A 12,587-nucleotide genomic window follows, 5' to 3' on the forward strand; every position below is an offset into this window, starting at 1 on the left:
CTTTACAGAGGGAGTATCTCTCTGTCAAAAATATATTTTTGTGTAACTAGTTACTCCTGTCTTTCTACTTCCTTTCGCTAATATGTGGGGCATCCGGCAATGGGATCCACGTGTCATATGCACAAATTAGAGTGCACAACTGCACAGTAGACACACCCCGGTCGTAGCGCTGCAGTAATGCCCAATGAGCCGTCAAATCACAACCGCCCCTTCCATCTTTAGCAGTAAGCTGGACGGACGAAGTGGCAATATTTCACTAGGCCTGAATCCCCTTCTCCCTCGTCTGCTTGTTCAGTGAAAACCCCCTCTCGACGATTGCATAGGGTTTTCTCATAGAGAACTAGGTACGAATTCTTCATCCATCCCCGATAAATCCAAGTCCCTTGGTCGCGGGTAATCCTAGGATGGCAGCCGCCGCCGTTGATGCATTTTTCTTCCTACTGAATCTAGTGTGTTTCATTTGCAGTGCCCAAAGTGCGAGGACCCTACAGGTTTCTGCACCCTCGGCGAGACGCCACACTTGTTCCTTCTCATCCCGACACAGGATTTTAAAACGCGCACAGTATGTTCCTAGAATTCTCTTTTCTATCCAGGAGGGTGGGGTTTTTTTTGAACATGCTGTCAACTAATTTGGAAATTTGGATTGCTATATTTGGATAAAAGGTACTACCAGTACAATGGTCAACACTGATGTGAAGGAGGAAGTTATTTCTAGATTTGGATAGGGAATACATTGTGTTCTCATATTATTTTTCCTGCAGTGCATTATTTGCTCTGCCAGAACACATGTACTCAAGATGCTCGGCCTTGCCATAACTGAATACACCAGTTTAATGGTCACAGTGAAGACAAGCCATGGATATAAGTTCAGAGTTGGGTTCATGAACCAAGAAGATCGCTGCTTTTTTTATGGCCAAACTTGGATAAACTTTCTCAAGTGTTACGGACTGAAAGTTGGCGCACGAATGTTGATGGAAATAGCAGAACCTGGTCTCATCTTCACTGCGATCTTTCACCCCGACGTCATACCAATTGTTCATCCATGTTAGTTTTGTATCTGGTTCTTGCTTGTTACCTCGGTTACTTCTTAATCCACCTATTCTGTCTAACCAATCACAATTTAACTTTAGAAGTAGCAACGAATCTCTCACGAAGATGCTACTTCTAACTAATATTTTCTTATAATTGGTGGCACGTGCAGGTTTTTTCAGAGTTAAGCAGGCTGCTCGTTTGTCATTCTATAACAACTCGGCTGTTACTGATGGTACTGAAGTTGACTGGGACGACATCCACAAGTTCCTACACTTTATTGATCGTCTTGAGGTCCTTGTGGGGCGTTTCAATGGTGGAAGGCCACGTGGGATATGTGTGCCACTGCTGCACTCGTTGAACAGGTCCAACTGTGTCGAGAAACTTATGGTACGAGCTATTTTCTGTTATATAGGTTGTTCATAAACTATTGCTTATACACAGTTTTACAGCTGTGATCTTCTTGAAACAGAAACTGCCCAGTTCTATTGTTCCTATAAAGCTGCCTGACCATGGTCAGGTCAGACTTGCGCTTGGTCACAACATGATGTTTATGTCGACCTACTCCATTCCCCTTGGAGGTGAAAAGATACTTATTCATGGGTGGTCTCAAATAATGAAGTTGACGGGAGTCAATGGTTGTTGCTTGTAAGACTATACAGATATAGTACCATGCTGAAAGAGTAAACTATTGGCAACAAATGTTCAAGGCTCTCATGCTCGTAGCCTTTCTTACAGTTTTGGTGTAATGGTATTAAGTATCCACACATCACTCTATCAGTTGTTGGGATCGAAAATTACTAAATTAGTAATCATATAACCAAAATTTGATCGATAAAACTATAGCACTGCAGCATGGTACGTGGTATTTATCTGTTCTGCTAGGCCTTCAGAAAACCTGAATCTCTGAACATCGTTTCTATCGATAAATGTAATCTAGAACAAAATACATTCGACAATAAAAAATAAAATTATGTGAGGTGTAAGTGATATTTCACCAGTTGCTCTCAAATTCCTATTGCTTCCATATACCATGACTATACTAAAAGTTGTCAAGGCGTGAAGTTTTAATTATGCATTGATGCAATTGTAACAGCAAGAAGATAGCACAGTATAGAGGAAACATCAAATCCAAGATATAGCGTGATTGGTTCAACAAACATTTGTATGGGAAATACACGTATGATGCTGTGTATGGTAAGAACTATACTTATGTGTATAGATAGAGCGGCCAACTAATATGGTAGTTATTTATTCAAAGGCAAAGAATATATTAACAATTTCTTCTCTATATTCAACTATAATAATGCTACATATTAGAGGCCAAATGTAGTTCTCACGTAGCATAATAAGTTCTCTTATCCATACGGCATCTGTTCAAGAACATTTTACCTTTAGTGTTAGATGGATATTGCCCTCCAAAAATCAAACACCTTCAATCTCAACTTGCAAACCTGAAGGCTTCTACTAAAACTCAGGCACTCATGCCAAGAGAAAGAGAGAGAACATTATGTCATGACCCAAAATAATAGTATTATGTCTGAAAAAAGCATAACTGATCGTATACAATGATTTACTAATACTATGATTAGTTGTTCGCACCCCTGCACCATCTCCTAAAAAAGTGCTATTTTATTAATTCAGTACATATAGAAGGAAAAAGCACTCCAGATAGAACTACCAGTACTAAGAAAATGAGATTGTCCATTGGACTTCCATCATAGTATTTTATAGGATCCACACTAATAAAAATCTAGAGTAAATGTTTTCATTGTCTTTGATTGATCACAAACAGATTTCTGCTAGCTCCACAAAGACAAAGAAGCTCATGCCTGTAATCCAATGGAAACTATTAAAGAAGCATGTGAACAGAGCAGGAAAACATCAAAGCACAACAATATTGATTAGTTGTTCTTTACAGTACACATTTACCAATGACGTGTTGTGAATTAATAGTAACAAATAGTAAATATGATAGTAATAACACTGAAATTTTGAGGCTGAACACATGCATTATGTAGCAGACGGACATTTCTAAACCTGAAGCGAAAAGAAGATGGCATATAAAATTATAAAATTAATCTTAAAGAAAAACATCATGACACACATTCTTTAGTTTCATTCTTGAGACTGCAATTCTGCATTACAGGCATTTTCTCAATTAGAATAGTACAAAATCCACCTCCTATGTTGTTATTAGAACAAAAAAGTCACCAGCAGTTAAAAGGTTAGCTTGCAAACCAAAATAACAAATAGAAAATGGCAAGATTATTTAGACACCAATATTAAGTAGTCAGGCAATAACGAATTCATATAAGACATTCGCTTCAAGGGTTTCACTTACATATTTGATGTATCAGAATAGAAGCGACCAGACCAATACCTCTATGTGTACTGAAACAATGATATAAAATAGGATGAAGATGTGCCCATCCATATTTTGCAGGGAAATGCAAAGCAACAATTTTCGTGTTTGTATAAAACGCTAATCTAGCATCTAGTCTTCTTTCGTCAGGCTTGTTTGCAACTATATGGATACAAAACTAAAAGATTCATTTAGAAACACAGGAGGATATTAATCCACTATTCAATAAGAAATCAGCAAAAAAATACAAAACCGATGAAGGGATCTATCTAGTCGCCCAGGCTAGCAACGTCCTCCCTTGTCAATGACGCCTTCGGATAGATCTGCAATGCAAGATGATGATGCAATTCCTTTGGACAGATGTGAAATGTAAGATCAATATTGTAACAGCATCATCAGTACGTTGTATTGTATGTATGAAGTAGCTTTCGGGGAGTGATGCCGGCTGGGAACAACGACATCACGATAAGAGGGACACTTTTTAGGGGATGGAAATTAAGACTGCAATGGCAGGCAGATGATTATGCTCTGTAGGCTCAGTTCATCGAGGGCTGAAAGTAGCTAATTTATAAGTAGCCCGCACTCAAATTTCCTTTTCCTGTTTTTTGTTGTCGAGACATACACACACACACACACACACACACACACACACACACACACAGAGAGAGAGAGAGAGAGAGAGAGAGATGACGATCCATTTTTTCCCAATAGAGCAAAATAGGAGAAACCAAGGGGACAATGCCTCTAGGAAAACAGGAGAGACCAAGGAGAGGACGACTCGTCACACGTGGCATATGAGCGCATCTCATGCTTCATCCGACTGCTACAGGTAAATTATATATTCACTTCCTAAGTAAAATCGTGTAGGTTGGGTCATTTTTCCACTTCAAGAGTTATCTAATTCGTTTGGTTAACATATTTCAATTACATAGATTAATTTGATAGTTTGAACAACGTTGATAAATGAGGAAGCACTAATTAAAGAAGTCTCTAATTAGAATAGTAAAAATTACAAAGCATTTCGATGGGCAGGATAGAATGTTAAAATATTCAGTAGACGATTAGTGATTTTCAAAAAGTCAACACACTGTCATCTTGAAATTTCCCTCTCTAACGACACCCTTGGAAGAACTATCCTATATAACATTGCATCCTAGCATGCACATTCGTGAATGAAAAAGAAGTTACCCCTGTCGTAACAGCAACTAAGCACTAAAAGGGCACTAAACTTAACATCCTAAGAATGATGAAGGTACTTACACGTAGTTTCTCTCAAGCTGCAAAAATATTATACAAAATAGTATGCATTGACCATACTTGCAAAAATATTACACATAACAGTGACCATGGTTAGCAGCAAAAAATCTTAAGTGGAGTGCAGTACTTGCATAGTTGCATATAGTGTACAGTTAGGGCAATAACAAATGATATAAACCATATGTGTGATATAAAAAGAAATGGAGTTTAACTTTAAGGGATAAAGGTTTGCAAAAAAATATTATGCATGTGCAGCTCGTGCTTGAAGCTAACTGTGTATGGCCAATAGTTTTAAAATCTGACTACCAGCTGATATAACAACAACAAAAGTGCACAATTTAGTAGTTTAACACATGAAAGAATATTTAAACTCCAAGCATCATACCTCTGTGATGAATTGAACGGATGGAGAATAGAGTAGGGATCCTGGCGCTAGCAGTCCGCTGCAGCCCCTTCAGTTGGCAACATCACTGACTATGACGGCCGCCTTATCCGCCGTTGCATCAACCATTATGAGATTGATTCAGTAAATTGGTCTAAAAAGATTTATGTTGGCATGCTGCATAGTCACAACCGAAAATATGTTGTTATTGAAGACCAAAAAAGAAAGGGATTGGGGAGATTCTGGATTGAATCGTGAGTCTGTGACCCTTTTTCAGATCAGTTGATACAAATCTGAACTTCAAGATGACACTGAAGTAAGACGGAGAAGGATTAGCAACAGGCGATTGGATTGTGTGGGCCTTTTTTCAGAGCGACTATAGCATGAGGTACACTTGGGGCCTCACGAACATGGCCTCCAGCGTAAGGCGCTCGTCCAGTGCAGGCACCGCAGCACGACGACGGACGGCAGGGGCGGCGGGAACATGCAACGGATGGCGGCAGCAGCGGATGGCGGCGGCGGCAGCGGCAGATGGCGGCGGCGGCAGCGGCGGATGGCGGCGGCGGCGGCGGATGGCGGCAGTGGCGGCTGCAGCGGCGGATGGCGGCCGCAGCGGCGGATGGCGGCGGCAGCATATAGGTCGAGGAAGCCAAGGAGAACCAGTCTCGGTGCGAGGCTTTTGGTGCAGACGTTCAGGCTGTAATGGGCTGATGGGTCATTGACCGTGCAACATCATCGGGTAATCCGGTGCGGTTGTAAAGTGGTTTCTGAGTCTGTAACAATGAGAAATTATGGACTAAATTATTTTGACAATAGGCCTGTAACGTGGTCTGCATTTATATAGTTTGTTCAAACAATAATTAGATATAGATAGATTTTCTAGTACCCTAAAAAAGATTGATTTTCTATGGGTTGATCTACACCGTAATAACTCGGTCCCACCAGATTAACGGCTCTAATTTTCTAATTAACATGGTAATTTCTCGGGAGTCTGTAATTAGTATAGGTATATATATAGATGTATAGATATAGATAGATAGATCTCCTTTTTGCCTGAAAGTCAAAGAAAATAGGAGTAGGGAGAGTAATATGGACACCGCGACGTCTGTCAAACATTAGTCGGTACTGCAGGGGCTGTTCATTCCTCTCAATAAACTGATGACGAATCATAGCATTAAAATCTAGATAAGCAGGAGGCAACTCCATATCATTTTCATGTATGGGTACCTCAAGAAAATTAGCTAAACGGGTTGCATAAGTTCCACCAAACAAATCTCCGCTAATACTGTTATGATGCAACCTTCGTGCAACAATAGCGCCCAAGTTATATTGTTTATCTCCTAATACAGCACTCCTGAGAACATTAAGATCGGGAACGCACATGTGACATGCCTCGTCCTTATCGTTAATGCATCTACCTATAAAGAGAGCGAAATAATGCATCGCAGGAAAATGATGGCTCCCTAGCTATGGTAGCTTGCGTGATTTCTCTGGATTCCCCCACAGTTATACTAGCAAGAAAGTCTTTAAATTCAGATTTGCGAGGTTCACTTGCATTTCCCCACTGCGGAAGTTCACAAGCAGTGCTAAAATCTTCTAAGTCCATGGTATAGGATTTATTATAAAGATCAAATAGGACAGTGTGAGAATTGCGTGATGATGTAAATTTAAACCTTCTCACAAAGGAATCAGTTAGGTAGTGATATTGAGGGCACTTATCTGACACGAAGCCCTCAAGTTCAGCATTACGCACATACGCGTTAAATTCATCCTTAATTCCTCCTTGGACCATGAAATTTTCTGACGGCCATTCACAAGGCCGCACTTGATCTTCTCTTGGTAGTTCATAGTCCGGCTCACGTATTGCGGGCCTGGGTCCTTGCTTCCTTGAAGAACCACCTTGGTACATTTTCTTAAACATATTTCTTCCTCTGAAAAATTTCTAAAATTTTTAGTAACTCAAAATAAAAGTGAACCAAACTCAACAAAATTGATAGCAACTACTCCCACAAGTGCCTAGAGACTATATTATGCATTAGAACTACTTGGGACCAAATAAATTTGACATGCAAGCTCAAGAACAGGGTCACCTAAGCAGCAAAAATTGCAATGAATAAAGCACTAGAACAAAAACTAATTGGACCATTGGAGGAGTCACATACCGAAGAACAATCCCCCAAAGCAGTTTTGTGAGTGGAGCTTTGAGCAAGGAGATCGCAAATCGCAGCAAAACAAGCTAGAACACGAGTTTGAACTGTGTGGTGATTTTTCTGGAGGAAGACGAAGTGTGTGGGTGCAGGAATAAGTGGAGGGGGCCACGTGGGGCCCACGAGGCAGGGGAGCGCGCCCAGGGGGTGGGCGCGCCCTGGACCCTCGTGGCCAGGCGGTGGCTCCCCCTGATGTGTTCTCAGTGCGAGATATTCTTAAATATTCTACAAAAAATCATATTTCAATTTCAGGGCATTTGGAGAACTTTTATTTTTGGGTTTTTTTTGCATAGATAATTCAGCAAACAGACAGAAAATACTATTTTTGCTTTATTTAATCTAAATAACAGAAAGTAAAAGGAGGGTACAGAGAGTTGTGCTTTCTAAGTTCATCCATCTCATGCTCATCAAAAGGAATCCACTAACAAGGTTGATCAAGTCTTGTTAACAAACTCATTCTGAATCGCATGAAACCGGAGAATTTTTGAATAGCACTAGGTTACCTCAACGGCGATATGCACGTCCCCAACAATAAGAATATCATATTTCTGTTTGACAGTAGGAAGAGGAAATTCAAAACCTCCAATAGTAATCGTTGGAATTTTTCCAATAGAATTGATACTGTGGACTTGAGGTTGTTTCCTTGGAAAGTGTACCGTGTACTCAATACCATTAACATGAAAACTGAAATTGCCTTTGTTGCAATCAATAACAGCTCCTGCAGTGTTCAAAAAGGGTCTACCAAGGATAATCGACATACTATCGTCCTCGGGAATATCAAGAATAACAAAGTCTGTTAAGATAGTAACATTTGCAACCACAACAGGCACATCCTCACAAATACCAACAAGTATAGCGGTTGATTTATCGGCCATTTGCAAAGATATTTCAGTAGGTGCCAACTTATTCAAATCAAGTCTACGATATAAAGAGAGAGGCATAACACTAACACTGGCTCCAAGATCACATAAAGCAGTTTTAACATAGTTTCTTTTAATGGAGCATGGTATAGTTGGTACTCCTGGATCTCCAAGTTTCTTAGGCATTCCACCTTTAAAAGTATAATTCGCAAGCATGGTGGAAATTTCAGCTTCTGGTATCTTTCTTTTATTAGTATCAATATCTTTCATATACTTAGCATAAGGATTCATTTTAAGCATATCAGTCAAACGCATACGCAAAAAGATAGGTCTAATCATTTCAGCAAAGCGCTCAAAATCCTCATCATCCTTTTTCTTGGATGGTTTAGGAGGAAATGGCATGGGTTTCTGAACCCATGGTTCTCTTTCTTTACCGTGCTTCCTAGCAATGAAGTCTCTCTTATCATAGCGTTGATCCTTTGATTGTGGGTTATCAAGATCAACAGCAGGTTCAATTTCTACATCATTGTTATTGCTAGGTTGAGCATCAACATGAACATCATCATTAACATTATCACTAGGTTCATGTTCATTACCAGATTGTGTTTCAGCATCAGAAATAGAAATATCATTGGGATTTTTAGGTGTGTCAACAACAGGTTCACTAGAAGCATGCAAAGTCCTATCATTTTTCTTTTTCTTCCTCTTAGAAGGACTAGGTGCATCAACATTAGTTCTCTGAGAATCTTGCTCAATTCTCCTAGGGTGGCCCTCAAGATACAAAGGTTCTTGAGTCATTTTACCACCTCTGGTCATAACTCTAACAGCATTATCATTTTTCTTGTTATTTAATTCATTGAGCAAATCATTTTGTGCTTTAAGCACTTTCTCTACTTGAGTGGTAACCATAGAAGCATGTTTACTAATAAGTTTAAGTTCACCTTTAAATCTAGACATATAATCACTCAAGTGTTCAATTATATAAGCATTACGTTTCAATTGTCTACCAACATAAGCATTGAAGTTTTCTTGTTTAACAATAAAATTATCAAACTCATCTAAGCATTGGCTAGCAGACTTATAACGAGGAATATCACCTTCATCAAATCTATAGAGAGAATTTACCTTTACTACCTGTGTCGGGTTATCAAGACCATGTATTTCTTCAATAGGTGGTAAATTCTTAACATCTTCAGCTTTAATACCCTTTTCTTCCATAGATTTCCTTGCCTCTTGCATATCTTCGGGACTGAGAAATAGAATACCCCTTTTCTTCGGAGTTGGTTCAGGAAGTGTCCAATTATTTTCATTAGTCAACATATTATTCAATAGCAATTCAGCTTGATCAACTGTTCTTTCCCTGAAAACACAACCAGCACAACTATCCAGGTGGTCTCTGGAAGCATCGGTTAGTCCATTATAAAAGATATCAAGTATTTAATTTTTCTTGAGAGGATGATCAGGCAAAGCATTAAGTAATTGGAGAAGCCTCCCCCAAGCTTGTGGGAGACTCTCTTCTTCAATTTGCACAAAATTATATATTTCCCTTAAAGCAGCTTGTTTCTTATGAGTGAGGAAATATTTAGCAGAGAAGTGATAAATCATATCCTGGGGACTACGCACACAACCAGGATCAAGAGAATTAGACCATGTTTTAGCATCACCCTTTAATGAGAACGAAAATAATTTAAGGATATAGTAATAATGGATTTTTTCCTCATGAGTGAATAGGGTAGCTATATCATTTAATTTAATAAGATGTGCCACAACAGTTTCAGATTCATAACCATGAAAAGGATCAGATTCAACCAAAGTAATTATCTCAGGATCTAAAGAGAAATCATAATCCTTATCGGAAATACAGATAGGTGAAGTAGCAAAAGTAGGGTCATATTTCATTCTAGCATTCAAAGATTTTTCTTTCAGCTTAGCTAATAATTTCTTAAGATCATATCTATCATTGCAAGCAAGAAAATCTCTAGTAGTTTCTTCATCCATAACATAACCCTCAGGCACAACAGGCAATTCATATCTAGGGGGAGAATCTTCATCATCACTTTCATCAATATTAACAGTTTCAATAATTTCATTCTCTCTAGCCCTAGCAAGTTGTTCATGAAGAAATTCACCTAGTGGCATAGTATTATCAAGCATAGAAGTAGTTTCACCATAAGTATCATACATAGCAGAAGTGGAATCATCAATAACATGCGACATATCAGAATTAATAGCAGAAGCAGGTTTAGATGTCGCATGTTTACTCAAAACAGAAGGAGAATCAAGTGCAGAGCTAGATGGCAGTTCCTTACCTCCCCTCGTAGTTGAGGGATAAATTTTGGTTTTCTCGTCTTTCAAGTTCCTCATAGTGATCAGCTGATATAAATCCCAAGTGACTCAAAGAATAGAGCTATGCTCCCCGGCAACGGCGCCAGAAAATAGTCTTGATAACCCACAAGTATAGGGGATCGCAACAGTTTTCGGGGGTAGAGTATTCAACCCAAATTTATTGATTTGACACAAGGGGAGCCAAAGAATATTCTCAAGTATTAGCAGTTGAGTTGTCAATTCAACCACACCTGGATAACTTAATATCTGCAGCAAAGTATTTAGTAGCAAAGTAGTATGGAAGTAACGGTAACGGTGGCAAAAGTAACAGTAGCAGTTTTGTAGTAATTGTAACAGTGGCAACGGAAAAGTAACTAAGCAAAGATAAATATGTGAAAAGCTCGTAGGCATTGGATCAGTGATGGATAATTATGTCGGATGCGACTCCTCATGCAACAGTTATAACATAGGGTGACACAGAACTAGCTCCGGTTCATCAATGTAACGTAGGCATGTATTCCGAATATAGTCATACGTGCTTATGGAAAAGAACTTGCATGACAACTTTTGTCCTACCCTCCCGTGGCAGCGGGGTCCTATTGAAAACTAAGGGATATTAAGGCCTCCTATTAATAGAGTACCGGACCAAAGCATTAACACTTAGTGAATACACGAACTCCTCAAACTACGGTCATCACCGGGAGTGGTCCTGATTATTGTCACTTCGGGGTTACCAGATCATAACACGTAGTAGGTGACTAATGACTTGCAAGATAGGATCAAGAACTCACATATATTCATGAAAACATAATAGGTTCAGATCTGAATTCATGGCACTTGGTCCCTAGTGACAAGCATTAAGCATAGCAAAGTCATAGCAACATCAATCTCAGAACATAGTGGATACCAGGGATCAAACCCTAATAAAACTAACTCGATTACATGATAAATCTCATCCAATCCATCACCGTCCAGCAAGCCTACGATGGAATTACTCACGCACAGCGGTGAGCATCATGAAATTGGTGATGGAGGAAGGTTTATGATGACGACGACGGATTCCCCTCTCTGGAGCCCCGAATGGACTCCAGACCAGACCTCCCGAGAGAGTTTAGGGCTTGGCGGCGGCTCCATATCGTAAAACGCGATGAATCCTTCTCCCTGATTTTTTTCTCCCCGAACGTGAATATATGGAGTTGGAGTTGAGGTCGGTGGAGCACCAGAGCTCCCACGAGACAGGGGGCGCGCCTAGGGGGGTAGGCGCGCCACCACCATCGTGGACAGGGTGTGGGCCCCCTGGTCTTGATTCTTTCGCCAGTATTTTTATATATTCCAAAAATATTCTCCGTGAAGTTTCAGGTCATTTCGAGGACTTCTATTTCTGCACAAAAATAACACCATTGCAATTCTGCTGAAACAGCGTCAGTCCGGGTTAGTTCCATTCAAGTCATGCAGGTTAGAGTCCAAAACAAGGGCAAAAGTGTTTGGAAAAGTAGATACGATGGAGACGTATCACATATCCGAACGCCAAGCTTGCCATCCACGCCAAGGAGAGTCCTATCCGGACACAGGAGAGAGTCTTCTGTCTTGTATCTTCACGGCCCATCAGTCCGGCCCAAGTCACATAGGCCGGATGCCCGAGGACCCCTTAATCCAGGACTCCCTCAGTAGCCCCTGGACCAGGCTTCAATGACGATGTGTCCGGCGCGCAGATTGTCTTCGGCATTGCAAGGCGGGTTCCTCCTCCGAATACTCCAAAGCATCCTTCAAACACAGAAAACGTGTCCAGCTCTGCAAAACAAGTACCACACACAACCGCAGAGAGTATAATATTTCACGAGTCCAATCTGCTGACAACTTTTGTAGCGTGACATCACGTCCCTGCCCGGTCATTATTTCGAACCGTTTTTTAGCCTCCCGCTCCATATTTCGAGATGCGGTTTTATTAGCATGTCTTGTCAAAGCAGAGATCGTGTCCCCTTATTGAGGGATTCTCATCAATACGGGCGTGGGTAATCCAACAGTGTCGTCTACACGGCCCTTGGGGAATAGGCGAGTTTTAAGGCGAGCGGGGAGGCGCTTGATATTCGCTGCCTTTATAAGGAGATAAGGATTCACCCTTTTTCACCCACGCCTTCTCTCTCCCTGCCCACCCATTCTCG

General features: G+C 40.4%; 1 long non-coding RNA gene across 1 annotated transcript; it reads right to left on the reverse strand.

Annotated features, from left to right (window-relative positions):
• Positions 1 to 2,143: 2,143 nt before the first annotated feature.
• Positions 2,144 to 5,705, reverse strand: LOC120973155 (uncharacterized). The gene is made up of 2 exons (XR_005767256.3): positions 5,037 to 5,705; positions 2,144 to 3,717 (listed from the first exon to the last, which is right to left on the reverse strand). It is a non-coding gene; the product is annotated as an uncharacterized lncRNA (long non-coding RNA).
• Positions 5,706 to 12,587: the final 6,882 nt, after the last annotated feature.

Source organism: Aegilops tauschii, chromosome 2, assembly GCF_002575655.3.
Source record: "Aegilops tauschii subsp. strangulata cultivar AL8/78 chromosome 2, Aet v6.0, whole genome shotgun sequence".
Taxonomy (NCBI): Eukaryota; Viridiplantae; Streptophyta; class Magnoliopsida; order Poales; family Poaceae; genus Aegilops; species Aegilops tauschii.